Source organism: Lineus longissimus, chromosome 6 (genome assembly GCF_910592395.1).
Source record: "Lineus longissimus chromosome 6, tnLinLong1.2, whole genome shotgun sequence".
NCBI lineage: Eukaryota > Metazoa > Nemertea > Pilidiophora > Heteronemertea > Lineidae > Lineus > Lineus longissimus.
Genome location: NC_088313.1, coordinates 9356924 through 9377825, shown reverse-complemented (window position 1 = coordinate 9377825; position 20902 = coordinate 9356924). Strand labels below are relative to the sequence as shown.

The window sequence follows — 20902 nt, the reverse complement described above, 5'->3', positions numbered from 1 at the left end:
CCAGAAAATAATCACGAGTCTACAGCAAAATTGAAAACCAACTATCATTCAATCCTTCATTAAAGACAGAACTTTGTCAAGAATAGCGGGATTTTGCGCAAACTCAGGCTTGCTTGCAAGCGACATAAAATAATCAACCTTGGATCGCCAAGGCTCAGGCGGCGCGCGCGGCTGTTGCTGATACATCTGATATGGCTTGAAACGGTTAGGCGGTTTATGTTCCCTCTTAGATCTCCTCGGGGCTGCAACAGGGCTGTCCTCCGGAGCACTCTCTTCCTCGTCATCCTGGGATGTGTGGAATTCAGCAGAGGATTCACCAGGGGGAACATCTACAGGGACTGTCTCATCCACTGGACCAACGGTTGAAAATTCCACTGGAGGCGGAACAGTACCACCATCAACAAATTCCACTGGAGGCGGAACAGTACCATCATCGATCGAAGTCACGTCAAGCGCAATTCCTGACGGCGTATCGACATCTATCAGTGGAGGAGGAACGGTCACATCTGTAGTAGGATAACTGGCATCTACGGCAGGCTGGGACGCGCTGACATCAACCGAAGACTGGGACGCAGGCTCAACAGCAGCATGCTCGGACGCACTAACATCAACCGAAGACTTGGACGCAGGCTCAACAACAGCGGGCTGGACCGGAACGACATCTGTAATGGATAATGGTGGGGTAGAATCGGTAGACAAAGTAGACGGAACAATATCAGAAGGAGGTGCAGCATCAGATCTGACGGATGTAAAAGATGGAAGTTTGTCACCATGTGGAACATCGGCGGTTGAAGCGGATGCAAAAGAAGAAGGAACTTCATCAACACGTGGCAAAATCATCACATCGACATCCTCGTCATCACTCATCGCAGGCTGTACAACAACTTCCTTCTCAGGACGAGTACGACTGGACCGGGCCGGAGTCTTCACAACTTCCTCATCTCTAATCTCTCCAACTGGCATCAACAAATTACGGTGTAAAACACGCGGATTACCTCCTTTCGAGGAGCGAACCGAAAATACCGGAATATTGGGGTTTGGTTGACCCACAACAGTATAAACATCGGTCGACCACTTGTCAGCCAATTTATGTCTACCGCGTAAGTGGACATTGCGGACAAGAATACAATCACCAGTCTGAAGAACAGAAGCTTTCGCTTTGAGATCATATCTCCCTTTATTCTTACATGAAGCGGTATCCTGGTTTTTCATAGCCATAGAGAATGCATAATCAAGACGCTCCTGCAAAGATTTAATGTAAGAACTATAAGATTCACTAGGGCCAACATCAGGAGTACCGAGACCATAATTGATATCTACAGGAAGACGTGGCTCACGGCCAAACATTAGAAAATGCGGACTGAATCCAGTAGAATCGTGACGCGTACAATTGTACGCATGCGTCAACGTGGAGAGGTACAGCGACCAACTACTCTTCTTGTCCTCGGACAACGTACCCAACATTGACAAAAGGGTGCGGTTATACCGTTCGCAAAGCCCATTGCCCATTGGATGGTAGGGAGTTGTCCGAGACTTGGTCATTCCAGCTAAAGCACACAATTCCTTTATAACAGCAGATTCAAAATTACGGCCCTGATCACTATGTAGCCGACCAGGAAAACCATAATGAACTATAAAATTTTCATAAAGAGCTTTGGCAGTAGTATGTGCTGTCTGATTTCTTGTTGCAATAGCTACAGAGTACTTGGTGAAATGATCTGTAATTACTAAAATATTTTCACAACCCCTGGAAGGTTCAACTGTGAGATAGTCCATACAGACCATCTCCAGAGGCTGCGACGTGGTTATGCTGGTGAGAGAAGCTTTCTCATTAGTAGGTGTCTTTCGGCGTAAACATCGACCACAAGTTTGAATGTAATTCTCTATATCACTGACATAACCCGGCCAGAAGAATCTGGACTTTACAAGATCAATCACCCTATCCTTACCAAGGTGACCCATGTCATCATGCAGCTGCTTCAAAGTAGATGTGTGAAGAGACAATGGCAAGACGACACGATCAACAACTTGATCATTCAACATACTTTGTTTTACTAAAATACCTTTGTCGTTCAATCGATAAGAGTTAAAATGACGTAACCAAGGTTTCAGCTCCGGAGAGGGGTCAGGACGAATACCTCTGGCCAGAGAAGCAATGGTATCTGAAATATATTTATCCTGCCCCTGATGATACTTAATATCAACAAAATCCGTAGTGAGCGAATCAACTTGGTATAGGGAATGTGAAGAATCAATATTGGCATTCAGAATTTCAACAGCAGAGAGATTTTGACAAGTGAGGGAAAGTGAAATAGCTTTTACAACATCCTCATTGATCAGACTAGTTTCTCTTGGAAGACGAGACAACGCATCTGCAGCTGCATTGCTCTTTCCAGCAAAATATTCGATGGTAAAGTCATAAGCTGACAACTCAGCTAACCAGCGGTGCCTTGTGGCATCGAGCTTCGCACTCGTCAATACATATGTCAGCGGATTATTGTCAGTCTTGACTCTGAACTCTGCCCCGAATAAATAGTCCTTAAACTTGTCAGTCACTGCCCACTTCAGCCCCAAGAACTCTAACTTGTGAGTGGGGTAGTTCCTTTCTGAAGCGGACAGTCCTCTACTAGCAAAATATATAGGTTTTCTAACATCATCCTGGTACTGGTATAATATAGCTCCAAGGCCATCTCTCGAAGCATCTATTTCTAACTCATATGGCAAAGAATAATCTGCAAAGCCAAGGACTGGGGGAGAGCACAATGATTCATTCAAATTTTGAAATGCGGTTTGTTCTTCCTCTCCCCAGCGAAACGACGGCTTGTCTTTTTGCCTTTTCTGAGTAGAATGACCTTGGAGTAAACAATTCAAAGGTTTAGCTAACTTAGCATAATCCTTGATGAACCTTCGATTGTATGATGTGAAACCGAGATAACGCCTGAGTTCATCAACCGACTGAGGAGGTGGCCAGTCTCGCACAGCCTGAACTTTGTCAGGGTCCATCTCAATGCCTTTTTTGGAAACATAATACCCTAGATATTTGACCCGATTTAAGAGGAACTGGCATTTAGAAGGCTTTAACTTGAGTCCGGCTTTGTGTAACTTGTCAAAAATGATTTCAAGACGGTCTAAATGTTGCTCTACAGTAGGACTAAAAATGATGACATCGTCCAAATACACTAAACACATCTCAAGATTTACATCGCGCAAAGCCAGCTCCATGAGACGCTGGAATGTACTGGGAGCATTTGTAGCCCCAAACGGCATAACGTTACATTCATAAAAACCCAGCGGTCCCACAGAAAACGCAGTCCTCTCCTTATGTTCTTCCTCTAACTCCACTTGCCAATAGCCTGCCTTCAGATCAAGACAGGAGAACCAGGAAGAACCAGCAATAGAATCTAGAGTCTCATCAATTCTAGGCAATGAATATGAATCCTTGATGGTCCGTTTATTAAGTTCCCTCAGATCAATGCAGAATCTGAGAGACCCATCTTTTTTTCGTACTAGTACAACAGGAGAACAGTAAGGGCTCTTAGACTCACGGATGACTCCCGTGTCTAACATTTTCTGTAAATGAACCCTCACATCCTCGTACATGTTCGGTGGAATTCTCCTATGCCAAATCTTAAATGGCTTATCATCGGACAAATCAATACGATGCTTCAAGACATTTGTCTTGCCCATCTCTGACTCTGACTTGGCAAACACATGTTTCCATTTCAACAAACGATTCTTCAATTCAGAGAAATGTTCTGAGTCCATGTTAGACTGAAACTTGAAAAGTTGAAAAAAATCAGAATCAGGCATTTCATCAGAGGTATCGGAGACTTCTGCAGCAGTCTCGATCCCAGATGCATTGGGAAAAGAAGTATCTTCAATGTCCATAGTAGGCGGAGAAATATCTAAGTTGGCTTCTGAAATACTACAAAGAACGGAACGCTTTGGTATGGTAACTGGTGTATTCGAAACATTCTTTAAAATAACCGAGACTTTCTTAGATGCACTGCGAGAAGACACTTTCTGAAGAGAAGAAACAAGTACAAGTCCACCTGGAAGTGGCCTGGAAGATTCAGTAACAACATTGGCAGAGTGACCTAATTTACAACGAGTAATCCCCTTTATTGAAATCTGAGAGTTGCTGTTAATTGTAACAGACTTACATGTTGTAACATTCCCTACAGTACTACCGGACAGGCAGTAACTGCGTAAAGTATCACGCCAAACAGAATCCTCAACGTTACATCTCTCCGGAGCCAACTCAGCAAGCACATTAGTTCCAAGTAAAAGTGGAACAAGACGGTTATAATTTGTATCTGGCACAACTAGAAGTAAAATGTCGAGGCGACAGGAACCGAGGGTCAAAGGTAATTTGACATAGCCCATATAGGGTAATTTATCTCCTGTCGCACTCTGTATATCTATAAAATCATCCAAAGGATGAATGTCTTCATCGGGAAAATTCTCTGAAAAATAAGTAGTAGAAATGGTGGAGACCACAGAACCAGTATCGAGAAGACAATCAACATTTGTCTCCTTCAATAAAACAGTGGTCTCCGACGCCTTTCCTATCAGAGAATTGTGGGGGTGGGGCTTTACTCTTTGTCCCCTTGACCGCCCCCGATCAAGGGTGCGTTGGCGTTTCCCAACCGCTTGTTCTTATTCTGTAGTTTGAAACAATCATCGATGTGATGACCCTTCTTCTTGCAGTAACTACAAATACCTGCATTATAGGACTTTCCACCTGAAGAAGAATGTGTAGAGGTGGTAGTAGAATCTGCAAAAGAAGAAGTTTGATCTGCTCTCTTAGCAGCCTCACGAGCTTTCTCTTTCTTCAAAGTGGCCAACTCACCTTCAAGAGCAGTAACTTTCTTCAAAATCAAGTCAAGCTTGTTTACCTCCGCGGCAGTAGAGCTATTGCTAAGCTGTTGGACCGGTTTAGGTTTCCCTAAACCCATCTCTTGCTCCACCTGCCGGGCCGCCACTAAAAGCTCGCTATAACCACGACCTGCATCGTAAAAGTGCCTAGTTGCCGACTTCACATCCTTTGACCTGAGGCCAGACCAAAATTTTTGTCTCAACATGGCCTGGGCCTGAGGACCGGTACAATATGTGTCATCGGGGCACCTAGAAAGAATCTCCCTAATTCGGCAACCCCAAGCCGCAACGTTTTCATCCGGTTCCTGCGACGACGCGTAGAATTTCGCCAACACCTGTTCAGATGTTAATACCTCCCCAAACATTTTGTCAAACTCCCCAATGACCTCATGCGGGGCGAAGAGCCCCTCCCCAAACTGCAATAAACATTCTGCAGCCATACCCTTCAATGATCTCCTGATAGCACCTACAATGGTCTGCATAGGTAGTCCAAGGTCAGCAAGTAATCCCTTTACCTCAGCCCTCCACTGGCGATATGACACCTCTGACTTTTTGTCGCCAGAGAAAGAACCTAAACGTGGAGTACTGACTACATAACGAGGCTGCCTTGAACTGTCAGTTTGATTCAACTGAAAATAAAGTTTCTTTCTCTCAGACCCTATAGGTGGTAACTTTGATCTAATACTATCACTATCATGATCAGCTGAAAGGGAAGATGCATGAGGATGAGGGGTAGATGGTGGCATATGAGGTGGACTGACCCCAGCATACCCACCAGGGGAACGGACAGGGGGTGGGGGCGACTGAGGTGTAGCAGTAGCACCCTGCGGCGTACTATGCCGCAGCAAATCTCCCATCGTTCTACCCCGTCCATCATTAGGACGAGAAGTAAAATTGAAAATATGTCCACGACCCATTGCATTTGTCTTAACTGGGTTTGAGACGGTAGACGATGTTGCAGGAACTGAAGTTACAGGTTGGTGTGCACTTACAGGTTCAGACTTCGGTTTGGGCTGCGACTCACCCATGGCCTTCATGAGGGCCTCCCTTTGACTGAAGTCGAGATCTTTTATCATCTCCAAACAAATATTCAAAACTTCTGTCCTATTGGACCCTATACCAGAACCAGTAGTAGCAGTCAAATCCATGTCTTCCGCTTTGAAATTATCACCAGTTGCCATTTGGAAAATCAGGCGCATAACAGCGAAGACAAGGAGTGAATGAAAATATCAGACGACTATCAACAAATATGTATAAGTATGAGGACACCCTCAACCTATCATATGCAAATATCACTAGTATGGTATAATCCAAATGCTAAGAGCAAGTATAGTTTTACCTAAACCTACTAATAGACAATGTCAACGTCAACACGGTGTAGAAATCTTGGAGACCAAGTACCAAACCATCATCCTGCCAAAGGAAAATGTTCACAATTAATGATCAATATTATAAGTGCAAGTACTAAAGACTCACAAATAATACCAATGATGATAAATCAAATCAATCCAAAGTCACAAAGGACACCCTGTATAAATGATAAAGTTGTACTACAATATGGAACACACTTTATGCTGAAACAAAAATGAACTGTAAAGTCCACCAAGAAACATCAAAGTGATTCCACACACTGTAAGATTCACCAAGTACCATCAAAGAAATACATAGGATCACCTGACCAAAACAAAGTAAACTCAAACCGAGTCACCCTGTACCTGACAACTAAATCAAAACCACAAGAAAATCCAAAATGACCCAAGAAATTCAAAGTAGTACCACCAAAGTTATTATCATAATTCAAGCGAACATTATCGAAACCTATTCGATTAATGACGGCAAGTTACGCAACGGCCAGGTCGACAAAGTCAACAAAATTCAAACCGTCTAAATGTCAACAAAAATTACCCTGTCTGCGTATGACCTAAACACATCATTGGAAACCAAAAGAATCTTCATGCAAAATAATACACTACTAAGTACATGCGATGCACAAAGACACCATAGGAAAATAATTGTCAAATAAATTATTTCCAAAATAACTCAAAATCACATGCACTAAGTTTCAAGCATGCAGCATAATGTCACCAGAAAGGAAGGCACCCACAGCAAAACCAAGTAAAGACACAAAGTCCCCAAGTGTCACTAGACACCAAAAACACAGGTACACTTTCCCTTTAAATTTTCAAAAACCCAACTACACTGCATGGCTGAAAATGTGTCAAAAATTCACAAACAGAATTTTACATAAATTGGTTACAATGACATGCAAACTGAATACAACAACACACAAGCATTCTGTTACAAACAGAAAGAAATGACAAATCAAAGATAATATAAACTTAAAAGTTCAAATGAAATGAGAATACATGAAGAATGAAAATGAAATGATGAATGAGTTAGCAAAGAGAACCAAAACTGTCCATGTTACGAACACAGAAAAAGTCAGTTCATAATGTCAGTGTCAATGGTCAAAGTCGGATGTCCACAGCGGAAGTCTTGCACGAGTCAGTCATGTACACGGTGTACAGCGCAATACGCGGAATACACAGTCAAGCAATACACGGAGTCAAAAGTCACAGCGCGATGCGCGAGACAACGCGAAATTTATGCGGGAACGCGGCGAACACTAAAGATGGACCGGTCAAAAGAAAGAACAGTGTCGCAAGTGCACAATGTATCGACGTCAAAACGACAATGGCGGTCTGCCAAAGTCAAAACATCACGAAGATGTGAAAAAAACCAGACGATCACTGGGCGAATCACTCCCACTACGAAAAACACAACTGCTGGCAGCAGACGATAGAAATTACTTCACGTCGACGACTCCATGACAGCACACACGACTTCCTCCTGAAGGTTTCGGAAACACCCGTCAGCCATCTTGAATTTTTAAATCACAAAAGAATGTCCAAGGAATACCTATACCCAAATAAAGTTCAAACGGCCGAGCCCCCAAATGTAATACTGTATTATATCAGTCTTCATGTCCACAGATTCACTGTTCCAATCCTTGTGACATTGTTGATGAAAAAGGAAGAAATCAAATATATAGAAATGTTTATATTAAACTCATCTGACCAGGTCTACAACATGCATGTACACAGTTCGGGATCCCAAGGCTAACTGAATTTGGAGGGAAACTCAGTAGACCAGGAAAACTATACAAACAATAATAGCTGATAAAGCACATACAATGAAATGACATAAGGCTCAGGGACCGTGAAGGCCCAAAATAACCTGAGCTAAACCATTGGTCATAGCAGACTTAAAGGGGGAATAATCTCTTCAAACTGTTCAAATTGAACCTGTTACATAAGCAACGTCGAGCGTGGTTAGTACGTGGATGGGTGACCGCCTCGGAATACCACGTGTTGTAGACTTTTGGGTTTTTTCGTAATTTTTGTCATTATTCTTCCAGTATCACTACACGGCGGGACGGCTATAGAACTGGCCAAAGGTCAAAGGTCAAAGAAAGATAACGTTAGCGTGTTCTTTTTTTCATATTTCGCCGTCTGACTTTTACTCGAGACTCCGTAATTGGCATGGCCTACACGGATGCGAGCCGAACATGAGGCGATAACTGACAACGAGCTGAATAATATGCTGATCAGATCATTAAAAATTTAAAGACGTAACATCATAACATTTTTGGCAATAGTGTCAATTGTTGGTCATTAATTGTTTTCTGCTTGCAACATCTTTGTTTTGTCTACAGACTCAAGAACGACTAGGCATCCAATTATATCCAAAACCAAACACATGGTGAAGAACTCGGCAAACTCTATCCAACTCGGGCGAGACAACGTCACTCTGGTTTCTCTTCAATCCCACGCATAAATCTTTCGCCTTTTACTAAAGATTTCCGTGGAGAGGAACACTCTAATGAGTCTATAGACATTTTTCATAGCCCTGCCAACGGCAGGGTAGTTAATACCAAAGAAAGACCGATCCACCCAATCTCATACTTGAAAGTGATACACTAGTAATAGCCCCCACCCCCTGACACACGCGCACACACGCGAGCAACCAAGACGATCGGCACCAACCGCGCACCAAGCACAATTGTCTCAGACCTCGCATTTCAGGTGTATGGTCTCTCGAACAATAGTCTCTAGGGAAGAGCGGGGAACAAATGTCACAATAATTCCACCAGGTCTGACAAGGACAATCAAGTCGCATAGGTGGCACTACACAGTGGGGACAGGGTCCGTTTTGTCCCCCCAGAGAAATTTAGTTCTTAAGACGCAGGGCGTTTCCATGTTCATATATGGGTCCAACCGGTTCCAAATACTATTTACTTTGACGCCCTGATCTTAGTTCCCATGTGTAGGGGGATCTTTGGCGATTTTATGAGCTTAGAATCTGTGCCATGTGAAGCGCGTCTCAATCCCCAGTTTGGCCTCAATATGTAACATACCTTCCATCTGCCACGCGAGATTGGGCGTAGTTGTGCGAGTGTCAACTATGATCGTCACAATTCTAGGCCATATAGCGAAAAACTTATTTCACCGAGTTCAGCCATGACTCCGGTGTAAATTAAACGTTCACAGTTAGCTCGAGATGTTTAGTTGCAAAGCAAATACACAGATGTCACTACTGACCATGATCCAGAATGTCGGTTGGCTTGAAAACTGCACGATTCCGAGACTCCCAATTGGTAACCAGTGCTACAGAAGGCCCACTACTGTTAAAACGGTTTGATAGTATACTGTCACAGGTATACTGTCGAAAATATACTTACCTCACTGGCCTACTGTTATAAGTAGCCCAACAAGTCTGACTCTCATGTCTACGACCATATCACGTTGAAAACACCGGTTCTCGTCCGATGACCGAAGTTAAGCAACGTCGAGCGTGGTTAGTACGTGGATGGGTGACCGCCTCGGAATACCACGTGTTGTAGACTTTTGGGTTTTTTCGTAATTTTTGTCATTATTCTTCCAGTATCACTACACGGCGGGACGGCTATAGAACTGGCCAAAGGTCAAAGGTCAAAGTAAGATAACGTTAGCGTGTTCTTTTTTTCATATTTCGCCGTCTGACTTTTACTCGAGACTCCGTAATTGGCATGGCCTACACGGATGCGAGCCGAACATGAGGCGATAACTGACAACGAGCTGAATAATATGCTGATCAGATCATTAAAAATTTAAAGACGTAACATCATAACATTTTTGGCAATAGTGTCAATTGTTGGTCATTAATTGTTTTCTGCTTGCAACATCTTTGTTTTGTCTACAGACTCAAGAACGACTAGGCATCCAATTATATCCAAAACCAAACACATGGTGAAGAACTCGGCAAACTCTATCCAACTCGGGCGAGACAACGTCACTCTGGTTTCTCTTCAATCCCACGCATAAATCTTTCGCCTTTTACTAAAGATTTCCGTGGAGAGGAACACTCTAATGAGTCTATAGACATTTTTTATAGCCCTGCCAACGGCAGGGTAGTTAATACCAAAGAAAGACCGATCCACCCAATCTCATACTTGAAAGTGATACACTAGTAATAGCCCCCACCCCCTGACACACGCGCACACACGCGAGCAACCAAGACGATCGGCACCAACCGCGCACCAAGCACAATTGTCTCAGACCTCGCATTTCAGGTGTATGGTCTCTCGAACAATAGTCTCTAGGGAAGAGCGGGGAACAAATGTCACAATAATTCCACCAGGTCTGACAAGGACAATCAAGTCGCATAGGTGGCACTACACAGTGGGGACAGGGTCCGTTTTGTCCCCCCCCCCCCAGAGAAATTTAGTTCTTAAGACGCAGGGCGTTTCCATGTTCATATATGGGTCCAACCGGTTCCAAATACTATTTACTTTGACGCCCTGATCTTAGTTCCCATGTGTAGGGGGATCTTTGGCGATTTTATGAGCTTAGAATCTGTGCCATGTGAAGCGCGTCTCAATCCCCAGTTTGGCCTCAATATGTAACATACCTTCCATCTGCCACGCGAGATTGGGCGTAGTTGTGCGAGTGTCAACTATGATCGTCACAATTCTAGGCCATATAGCGAAAAACTTATTTCACCGAGTTCAGCCATGACTCCGGTGTAAATTAAACGTTCACAGTTAGCTCGAGATGGTTAGTTGCAAAGCAAATACACAGATGTCACTACTGACCATGATCCAGAATGTCGGTTGGCTTGAAAACTGCACGATTCCGAGACTCCCAATTGGTAACCAGTGCTACAGAAGGCCCACTACTGTTAAAACGGTTTGATAGTATACTGTCACAGGTATACTGTCGAAAATATACTTACCTCACTGGCCTACTGTTATAAGTAGCCCAACAAGTCTGACTCTCATGTCTACGACCATATCACGTTGAAAACACCGGTTCTCGTCCGATCACCGAAGTTAAGCAACGTCGAGCGTGGTTAGTACGTGGATGGGTGACCGCCTCGGAATACCACGTGTTGTAGACTTTTGGGTTTTTTCGTAATTTTTGTCATTATTCTTCCAGTATCACTACACGGCGGGACGGCTATAGAACTGGCCAAAGGTCAAAGGTCAAAGAAAGATAACGTTAGCGTGTTCTTTTTTTCATATTTTGCCGTCTGACTTTTACTCGAGACTCCGTAATTGGCATGGCCTACACGGATGCGAGCCGAACATGAGGCGATAACTGACAACGAGCTGAATAATATGCTGATCAGATCATTAAAAATTTAAAGACGTAACATCATAACATTTTTGGCAATAGTGTCAATTGTTGGTCATTAATTGTTTTCTGCTTGCAACATCTTTGTTTTGTCTACAGACTCAAGAACGACTAGGCATCCAATTATATCCAAAACCAAACACATGGTGAAGAACTCGGCAAACTCTATCCAACTCGGGCGAGACAACGTCACTCTGGTTTCTCTTCAATCCCACGCATAAATCTTTCGCCTTTTACTAAAGATTTCCGTGGAGAGGAACACTCTAATGAGTCTATAGACATTTTTTATAGCCCTGCCAACGGCAGGGTAGTTAATACCAAAGAAAGACCGATCCACCCAATCTCATACTTGAAAGTGATACACTAGTAATAGCCCCCACCCCCTGACACACGCGCACACACGCGAGCAACCAAGACGATCGGCACCAACCGCGCACCAAGCACAATTGTCTCAGACCTCGCATTTCAGGTGTATGGTCTCTCGAACAATAGTCTCTAGGGAAGAGCGGGGAACAAATGTCACAATAATTCCACCAGGTCTGACAAGGACAATCAAGTCGCATAGGTGGCACTACACAGTGGGGACAGGGTCCGTTTTGTCCCCCCAGAGAAATTTAGTTCTTAAGACGCAGGGCGTTTCCATGTTCATATATGGGTCCAACCGGTTCCAAATACTATTTACTTTGACGCCCTGATCTTAGTTCCCATGTGTAGGGGGATCTTTGGCGATTTTATGAGCTTAGAATCTGTGCCATGTGAAGCGCGTCTCAATCCCCAGTTTGGCCTCAATATGTAACATACCTTCCATCTGCCACGCGAGATTGGGCGTAGTTGTGCGAGTGTCAACTATGATCGTCACAATTCTAGGCCATATAGCGAAAAACTTATTTCACCGAGTTCAGCCATGACTCCGGTGTAAATTAAACGTTCACAGTTAGCTCGAGATGGTTAGTTGCAAAGCAAATACACAGATGTCACTACTGACCATGATCCAGAATGTCGGTTGGCTTGAAAACTGCACGATTCCGAGACTCCCAATTGGTAACCAGTGCTACAGAAGGCCCACTACTGTTAAAACGGTTTGATAGTATACTGTCACAGGTATACTGTCGAAAATATACTTACCTCACTGGCCTACTGTTATAAGTAGCCCAACAAGTCTGACTCTCATGTCTACGACCATATCACGTTGAAAACACCGGTTCTCGTCCGATCACCGAAGTTAAGCAACGTCGAGCGTGGTTAGTACGTGGATGGGTGACCGCCTCGGAATACCACGTGTTGTAGACTTTTGGGTTTTTTCGTAATTTTTGTCATTATTCTTCCAGTATCACTACACGGCGGGACGGCTATAGAACTGGCCAAAGGTCAAAGGTCAAAGAAAGATAACGTTAGCGTGTTCTTTTTTTCATATTTTGCCGTCTGACTTTTACTCGAGACTCCGTAATTGGCATGGCCTACACGGATGCGAGCCGAACATGAGGCGATAACTGACAACGAGCTGAATAATATGCTGATCAGATCATTAAAAATTTAAAGACGTAACATCATAACATTTTTGGCAATAGTGTCAATTGTTGGTCATTAATTGTTTTCTGCTTGCAACATCTTTGTTTTGTCTACAGACTCAAGAACGACTAGGCATCCAATTATATCCAAAACCAAACACATGGTGAAGAACTCGGCAAACTCTATCCAACTCGGGCGAGACAACGTCACTCTGGTTTCTCTTCAATCCCACGCATAAATCTTTCGCCTTTTACTAAAGATTTCCGTGGAGAGGAACACTCTAATGAGTCTATAGACATTTTTTATAGCCCTGCCAACGGCAGGGTAGTTAATACCAAAGAAAGACCGATCCACCCAATCTCATACTTGAAAGTGATACACTAGTAATAGCCCCCACCCCCTGACACACGCGCACACACGCGAGCAACCAAGACGATCGGCACCAACCGCGCACCAAGCACAATTGTCTCAGACCTCGCATTTCAGGTGTATGGTCTCTCGAACAATAGTCTCTAGGGAAGAGCGGGGAACAAATGTCACAATAATTCCACCAGGTCTGACAAGGACAATCAAGTCGCATAGGTGGCACTACACAGTGGGGACAGGGTCCGTTTTGTCCCCCCAGAGAAATTTAGTTCTTAAGACGCAGGGCGTTTCCATGTTCATATATGGGTCCAACCGGTTCCAAATACTATTTACTTTGACGCCCTGATCTTAGTTCCCATGTGTAGGGGGATCTTTGGCGATTTTATGAGCTTAGAATCTGTGCCATGTGAAGCGCGTCTCAATCCCCAGTTTGGCCTCAATATGTAACATACCTTCCATCTGCCACGCGAGATTGGGCGTAGTTGTGCGAGTGTCAACTATGATCGTCACAATTCTAGGCCATATAGCGAAAAACTTATTTCACCGAGTTCAGCCATGACTCCGGTGTAAATTAAACGTTCACAGTTAGCTCGAGATGTTTAGTTGCAAAGCAAATACACAGATGTCACTACTGACCATGATCCAGAATGTCGGTTGGCTTGAAAACTGCACGATTCCGAGACTCCCAATTGGTAACCAGTGCTACAGAAGGCCCACTACTGTTAAAACGGTTTGATAGTATACTGTCACAGGTATACTGTCGAAAATATACTTACCTCACTGGCCTACTGTTATAAGTAGCCAAACAAGTCTGACTCTCATGTCTACGACCATATCACGTTGAAAACACCGGTTCTCGTCCGATCACCGAAGTTAAGCAACGTCGAGCGTGGTTAGTACGTGGATGGGTGACCGCCTCGGAATACCACGTGTTGTAGACTTTTGGGTTTTTTCGTAATTTTTGTCATTATTCTTCCAGTATCACTACACGGCGGGACGGCTATAGAACTGGCCAAAGGTCAAAGGTCAAAGAAAGATAACGTTAGCGTGTTCTTTTTTTCATATTTCGCCGTCTGACTTTTACTCGAGACTCCGTAATTGGCATGGCCTACACGGATGCGAGCCGAACATGAGGCGATAACTGACAACGAGCTGAATAATATGCTGATCAGATCATTAAAAATTTAAAGACGTAACATCATAACATTTTTGGCAATAGTGTCAATTGTTGGTCATTAATTGTTTTCTGCTTGCAACATCTTTGTTTTGTCTACAGACTCAAGAACGACTAGGCATCCAATTATATCCAAAACCAAACACATGGTGAAGAACTCGGCAAACTCTATCCAACTCGGGCGAGACAACGTCACTCTGGTTTCTCTTCAATCCCACGCATAAATCTTTCGCCTTTTACTAAAGATTTCCGTGGAGAGGAACACTCTAATGAGTCTATAGACATTTTTTATAGCCCTGCCAACGGCACTACACAGTGGGGACAGGGTCCGTTTTGTCCCCCCAGAGAAATTTAGTTCTTAAGACGCAGGGCGTTTCCATGTTCATATATGGGTCCAACCGGTTCCAAATACTATTTACTTTGACGCCCTGATCTTAGTTCCCATGTGTAGGGGGATCTTTGGCGATTTTATGAGCTTAGAATCTGTGCCATGTGAAGCGCGTCTCAATCCCCAGTTTGGCCTCAATATGTAACATACCTTCCATCTGCCACGCGAGATTGGGCGTAGTTGTGCGAGTGTCAACTATGATCGTCACAATTCTAGGCCATATAGCGAAAAACTTATTTCACCGAGTTCAGCCATGACTCCGGTGTAAATTAAACGTTCACAGTTAGCTCGAGATGTTTAGTTGCAAAGCAAATACACAGATGTCACTACTGACCATGATCCAGAATGTCGGTTGGCTTGAAAACTGCACGATTCCGAGACTCCCAATTGGTAACCAGTGCTACAGAAGGCCCACTACTGTTAAAACGGTTTGATAGTATACTGTCACAGGTATACTGTCGAAAATATACTTACCTCACTGGCCTACTGTTATAAGTAGCCCAACAAGTCTGACTCTCATGTCTACGACCATATCACGTTGAAAACACCGGTTCTCGTCCGATCACCGAAGTTAAGCAACGTCGAGCGTGGTTAGTACGTGGATGGGTGACCGCCTCGGAATACCACGTGTTGTAGACTTTTGGGTTTTTTCGTAATTTTTGTCATTATTCTTCCAGTATCACTACACGGCGGGACGGCTATAGAACTGGCCAAAGGTCAAAGGTCAAAGAAAGATAACGTTAGCGTGTTCTTTTTTTCATATTTCGCCGTCTGACTTTTACTCGAGACTCCGTAATTGGCATGGCCTACACGGATGCGAGCCGAACATGAGGCGATAACTGACAACGAGCTGAATAATATGCTGATCAGATCATTAAAAATTTAAAGACGTAACATCATAACATTTTTGGCAATAGTGTCAATTGTTGGTCATTAATTGTTTTCTGCTTGCAACATCTTTGTTTTGTCTACAGACTCAAGAACGACTAGGCATCCAATTATATCCAAAACCAAACACATGGTGAAGAACTCGGCAAACTCTATCCAACTCGGGCGAGACAACGTCACTCTGGTTTCTCTTCAATCCCACGCATAAATCTTTCGCCTTTTACTAAAGATTTCCGTGGAGAGGAACACTCTAATGAGTCTATAGACATTTTTTATAGCCCTGCCAACGGCAGGGTAGTTAATACCAAAGAAAGACCGATCCACCCAATCTCATACTTGAAAGTGATACACTAGTAATAGCCCCCACCCCCTGACACACGCGCACACACGCGAGCAACCAAGACGATCGGCACCAACCGCGCACCAAGCACAATTGTCTCAGACCTCGCATTTCAGGTGTATGGTCTCTCGAACAATAGTCTCTAGGGAAGAGCGGGGAACAAATGTCACAATAATTCCACCAGGTCTGACAAGGACAATCAAGTCGCATAGGTGGCACTACACAGTGGGGACAGGGTCCGTTTTGTCCCCCCAGATAAATTTAGTTCTTAAGACGCAGGGCGTTTCCATGTTCATATATGGGTCCAACCGGTTCCAAATACTATTTACTTTGACGCCCTGATCTTAGTTCCCATGTGTAGGGGGATCTTTGGCGATTTTATGAGCTTAGAATCTGTGCCATGTGAAGCGCGTCTCAATCCCCAGTTTGGCCTCAATATGTAACATACCTTCCATCTGCCACGCGAGATTGGGCGTAGTTGTGCGAGTGTCAACTATGATCGTCACAATTCTAGGCCATATAGCGAAAAACTTATTTCACCGAGTTCAGCCATGACTCCGGTGTAAATTAAACGTTCACAGTTAGCTCGAGATGTTTAGTTGCAAAGCAAATACACCGATGTCACTACTGACCATGATCCAGAATGTCGGTTGGCTTGAAAACTGCACGATTCCGAGACACCCAATTGGTAACCAGTGCTACAGAAGGCCCACTACTGTTAAAACGGTTTGATAGTATACTGTCACAGGTATACTGTCGAAAATATACTTACCTCACTGGCCTACTGTTATAAGTAGCCCAACAAGTCTGACTCTCATGTCTACGACCATATCACGTTGAAAACACCGGTTCTCGTCCGATCACCGAAGTTAAGCAACGTCGAGCGTGGTTAGTACGTGGATGGGTGACCGCCTCGGAATACCACGTGTTGTAGACTTTTGGGTTTTTTCGTAATTTTTGTCATTATTCTTCCAGTATCACTGCACGGCGGGACGGCTATAGAACTGGCCAAAGGTCAAAGGTCAAAGAAAGATAACGTTAGCGTGTTCTTTTTTTCATATTTCGCCGTCTGACTTTTACTCGAGACTCCGTAATTGGCATGGCCTACACGGATGCGAGCCGAACATGAGGCGATAACTGACAACGAGCTGAATAATATGCTGATCAGATCATTAAAAATTTAAAGACGTAACATCATAACATTTTTGGCAATAGTGTCAATTGTTGGTCATTAATTGTTTTCTGCTTGCAACATCTTTGTTTTGTCTACAGACTCAAGAACGACTAGGCATCCAATTATATCCAAAACCAAACACATGGTGAAGAACTCGGCAAACTCTATCCAACTCGGGCGAGACAACGTCACTCTGGTTTCTCTTCAATCCCACGCATAAATCTTTCGCCTTTTACTAAAGATTTCCGTGGAGAGGAACACTCTAATGAGTCTATAGACATTTTTTATAGCCCTGCCAGCGGCAGGGTAGTTAATACCAAAGAAAGACCGATCCACCCAATCTCATACTTGAAAGTGATACACTAGTAATAGCCCCCACCCCCTGACACACGCGCACACACGCGAGCAACCAAGACGATCGGCACCAACCGCGCACCAAGCACAATTGTCTCAGACCTCGCATTTCAGGTGTATGGTCTCTCGAACAATAGTCTCTAGGGAAGAGCGGGGAACAAATGTCACAATAATTCCACCAGGTCTGACAAGGACAATCAAGTCGCATAGGTGGCACTACACAGTGGGGACAGGGTCCGTTTTGTCCCCCCAGAGAAATTTAGTTCTTAAGACGCAGGGCGTTTCCATGTTCATATATGGGTCCAACCGGTTCCAAATACTATTTACTTTGACGCCCTGATCTTAGTTCCCATGTGTAGGGGGATCTTTGGCGATTTTATGAGCTTAGAATCTGTGCCATGTGAAGCGCGTCTCAATCCCCAGTTTGGCCTCAATATGTAACATACCTTCCATCTGCCACGCGAGATTGGGCGTAGTTGTGCGAGTGTCAACTATGATCGTCACAATTCTAGGCCATATAGCGAAAAACTTATTTCACCGAGTTCAGCCATGACTCCGGTGTAAATTAAACGTTCACAGTTAGCTCGAGATGTTTAGTTGCAAAGCAAATACACCGATGTCACTACTGACCATGATCCAGAATGTCGGTTGGCTTGAAAACTGCACGATTCCGAGACACCCAATTGGTAACCAGTGCTACAGAAGGCCCACTACTGTTAAAACGGTTTGATAGTATACTGTCACAGGTATACTGTCGAAAATATACTTACCTCACTGGCCTACTGTTATAAGTAGCCCAACAAGTCTGACTCTCATGTCTACGACCATATCACGTTGAAAACACCGGTTCTCGTCCGATCACCGAAGTTAAGCAACGTCGAGCGTGGTTAGTACGTGGATGGGTGACCGCCTCGGAATACCACGTGTTGTAGACTTTTGGGTTTTTTCGTAATTTTTGTCATTATTCTTCCAGTATCACTACACGGCGGGACGGCTATAGAACTGGCCAAAGGTCAAAGGTCAAAGAAAGATAACGTTAGCGTGTTCTTTTTTTCATATTTCGCCGTCTGACTTTTACTCGAGACTCCGTAATTGGCATGGCCTACACGGATGCGAGCCGAACATGAGGCGATAACTGACAACGAGCTGAATAATATGCTGATCAGATCATTAAAAATTTAAAGACGTAACATCATAACATTTTTGGCAATAGTGTCAATTGTTGGTCATTAATTGTTTTCTGCTTGCAACATCTTTGTTTTGTCTACAGACTCAAGAACGACTAGGCATCCAATTATATCCAAAACCAAACACATGGTGAAGAACTCGGCAAACTCTATCCAACTCGGGCGAGACAACGTCACTCTGGTTTCTCTTCAATCCCACGCATAAATCTTTCGCCTTTTACTAAAGATTTCCGTGGAGAGGAACACTCTAATGAGTCTATAGACATTTTTTATAGCCCTGCCAACGGCAGGGTAGTTAATACCAAAGAAAGACCGATCCACCCAATCTCATACTTGAAAGTGATACACTAGTAATAGCCCCCACCCCCTGACACACGCGCACACACGCGAGCAACCAAGACGATCGGCACCAACCGCGCACCAAGCACAATTGTCTCAGACCTCGCATTTCAGGTGTATGGTCTCTCGAACAATAGTCTCTAGGGAAGAGCGGGGAACAAATGTCACAATAATTCCACCAGGTCTGACAAGGACAATCAAGTCGCATAGGTGGCACTACACAGTGGGGACAGGGTCCGTTTTGTCCCCCCAGATAAATTTAGTTCTTAAGACGCAGGGCGTTTCCATGTTCATATATGGGTCCAACCGGTTCCAAATACTATTTACTTTGACGCCCTGATCTTAGTTCCCATGTGTAGGGGGATCTTTGGCGATTTTATGAGCTTAGAATCTGTGCCATGTGAAGCGCGTCTCAATCCCCAGTTTGGCCTCAATATGTAACATACCTTCCATCTGCCACGCGAGATTGGGCGTAGTTGTGCGAGTGTCAACTATGATCGTCACAATTCTAGGCCATATAGCGAAAAACTTATTTCACCGAGTTCAGCCATGACTCCGGTGTAAATTAAACGTTCACAGTTAGCTCGAGATGTTTAGTTGCAAAGCAAATACACCGATGTCACTACTGACCATGATCCAGAATGTCGGTTGGCTTGAAAACTGCACGATTCCGAGACACCCAATTGGTAACCAGTGCTACAGAAGGCCCACTACTGTTAAAACGGTTTGATAGTATACTGTCACAGGTATACTGTCGAAAATATACTTACCTCACTGGCCTACTGTTATAAGTAGCCCAACAAGTCTGACTCTCATGTCTACGACCATATCACGTTGAAAACACCGGTTCTCGTCCGATCACCGAAGTTAAGCAACGTCGAGCGTGGTTAGTACGTGGATGGGTGACCGCCTCGGAATACCACGTGTTGTAGACTTTTGGGTTTTTTCGTAATTTTTGTCATTATTCTTCCAGTATCACTGCACGGCGGGACGGCTATAGAACTGGCCAAAGGTCAAAGGTCAAAGAAAGATAACGTTAGCGTGTTCTTTTTTTCATATTTCGCCGTCTGACTTTTACTCGAGACTCCGTAATTGGCATGGCCTACACGGATGCGAGCCGAACATGAGGCGATAACTGACAACGAGCTGAATAATATGCTGATCAGATCATTAAAAATTTAAAGACGTAACATCATAACATTTTTGGCAATAGTGTCAATTGTTGGTCATTAATTGTTTTCTGCTTGCAACATCTTTGTTTTGTCTACAGACTCAAGAACGACTAGGCATCCAATTATATCCAAAACCAAACACATGGTGAAGAACTCGGCAAACTCTATCCAACTCGGGCGAGACAACGTCACTCTGGTTTCTCTTCAATCCCACGCATAAATCTTTCGCCTTTTACTAAAGATTTCCGTGGAGAGGAACACTCTAATGAGTCTATAGACATTTTTTATAGCCCTGCCAACGGCAGGGTAGTTAATACCAAAGAAAGACCGATCCACCCAATCTCATACTTGAAAGTGATACACTAGTAATAGCCCCCACCCCCTGACACACGCGCACACACGCGAGCAACCAAGACGATCGGCACCAACCGCGCACCAAGCACAATTGTCTCAGACCTC

General features: G+C 44.0%; 17 non-coding genes across 17 annotated transcripts; all 17 read left to right on the top strand.

Annotated features, from left to right (window-relative positions):
• Positions 1-8683: 8683 nt before the first annotated feature.
• LOC135490527 (U5 spliceosomal RNA) lies at positions 8684-8804 on the top strand. Its single transcript, XR_010447719.1, has one exon. It is a non-coding gene; the product is annotated as a U5 spliceosomal RNA (small nuclear RNA).
• An 861-nt stretch (positions 8805-9665) lies between these two features.
• On the top strand, positions 9666-9784 carry LOC135490416 (5S ribosomal RNA). The gene has a single exon (XR_010447619.1). It is a non-coding gene; the product is annotated as a 5S ribosomal RNA (ribosomal RNA).
• Positions 9785-10209: 425 nt separating this feature from the next.
• On the top strand, positions 10210-10329 carry LOC135490517 (U5 spliceosomal RNA). The gene has a single exon (XR_010447709.1). It is a non-coding gene; the product is annotated as a U5 spliceosomal RNA (small nuclear RNA).
• An 868-nt stretch (positions 10330-11197) lies between these two features.
• LOC135490423 (5S ribosomal RNA) lies at positions 11198-11316 on the top strand. The gene has a single exon (XR_010447626.1). It is a non-coding gene; the product is annotated as a 5S ribosomal RNA (ribosomal RNA).
• A 425-nt stretch (positions 11317-11741) lies between these two features.
• On the top strand, positions 11742-11861 carry LOC135490516 (U5 spliceosomal RNA). Its single transcript, XR_010447708.1, has one exon. It is a non-coding gene; the product is annotated as a U5 spliceosomal RNA (small nuclear RNA).
• Positions 11862-12723: 862 nt separating this feature from the next.
• Positions 12724-12842, top strand: LOC135490411 (5S ribosomal RNA). Its single transcript, XR_010447615.1, has one exon. It is a non-coding gene; the product is annotated as a 5S ribosomal RNA (ribosomal RNA).
• A 425-nt stretch (positions 12843-13267) lies between these two features.
• Positions 13268-13387, top strand: LOC135490515 (U5 spliceosomal RNA). The gene has a single exon (XR_010447707.1). It is a non-coding gene; the product is annotated as a U5 spliceosomal RNA (small nuclear RNA).
• An 862-nt stretch (positions 13388-14249) lies between these two features.
• LOC135490399 (5S ribosomal RNA) lies at positions 14250-14368 on the top strand. Its single transcript, XR_010447603.1, has one exon. It is a non-coding gene; the product is annotated as a 5S ribosomal RNA (ribosomal RNA).
• Positions 14369-14793: 425 nt separating this feature from the next.
• LOC135490538 (U5 spliceosomal RNA) lies at positions 14794-14911 on the top strand. Its single transcript, XR_010447729.1, has one exon. It is a non-coding gene; the product is annotated as a U5 spliceosomal RNA (small nuclear RNA).
• A 598-nt stretch (positions 14912-15509) lies between these two features.
• Positions 15510-15628, top strand: LOC135490387 (5S ribosomal RNA). Its single transcript, XR_010447591.1, has one exon. It is a non-coding gene; the product is annotated as a 5S ribosomal RNA (ribosomal RNA).
• Positions 15629-16053: 425 nt separating this feature from the next.
• LOC135490514 (U5 spliceosomal RNA) lies at positions 16054-16173 on the top strand. The gene has a single exon (XR_010447706.1). It is a non-coding gene; the product is annotated as a U5 spliceosomal RNA (small nuclear RNA).
• Positions 16174-17035: 862 nt separating this feature from the next.
• Positions 17036-17154, top strand: LOC135490375 (5S ribosomal RNA). The gene has a single exon (XR_010447580.1). It is a non-coding gene; the product is annotated as a 5S ribosomal RNA (ribosomal RNA).
• A 425-nt stretch (positions 17155-17579) lies between these two features.
• On the top strand, positions 17580-17699 carry LOC135490526 (U5 spliceosomal RNA). The gene has a single exon (XR_010447718.1). It is a non-coding gene; the product is annotated as a U5 spliceosomal RNA (small nuclear RNA).
• An 862-nt stretch (positions 17700-18561) lies between these two features.
• LOC135490363 (5S ribosomal RNA) lies at positions 18562-18680 on the top strand. The gene has a single exon (XR_010447569.1). It is a non-coding gene; the product is annotated as a 5S ribosomal RNA (ribosomal RNA).
• A 425-nt stretch (positions 18681-19105) lies between these two features.
• LOC135490513 (U5 spliceosomal RNA) lies at positions 19106-19225 on the top strand. Its single transcript, XR_010447705.1, has one exon. It is a non-coding gene; the product is annotated as a U5 spliceosomal RNA (small nuclear RNA).
• An 862-nt stretch (positions 19226-20087) lies between these two features.
• LOC135490351 (5S ribosomal RNA) lies at positions 20088-20206 on the top strand. The gene has a single exon (XR_010447558.1). It is a non-coding gene; the product is annotated as a 5S ribosomal RNA (ribosomal RNA).
• Positions 20207-20631: 425 nt separating this feature from the next.
• LOC135490512 (U5 spliceosomal RNA) lies at positions 20632-20751 on the top strand. Its single transcript, XR_010447704.1, has one exon. It is a non-coding gene; the product is annotated as a U5 spliceosomal RNA (small nuclear RNA).
• The last annotated feature ends 151 nt before the right edge of the window (positions 20752-20902 follow it).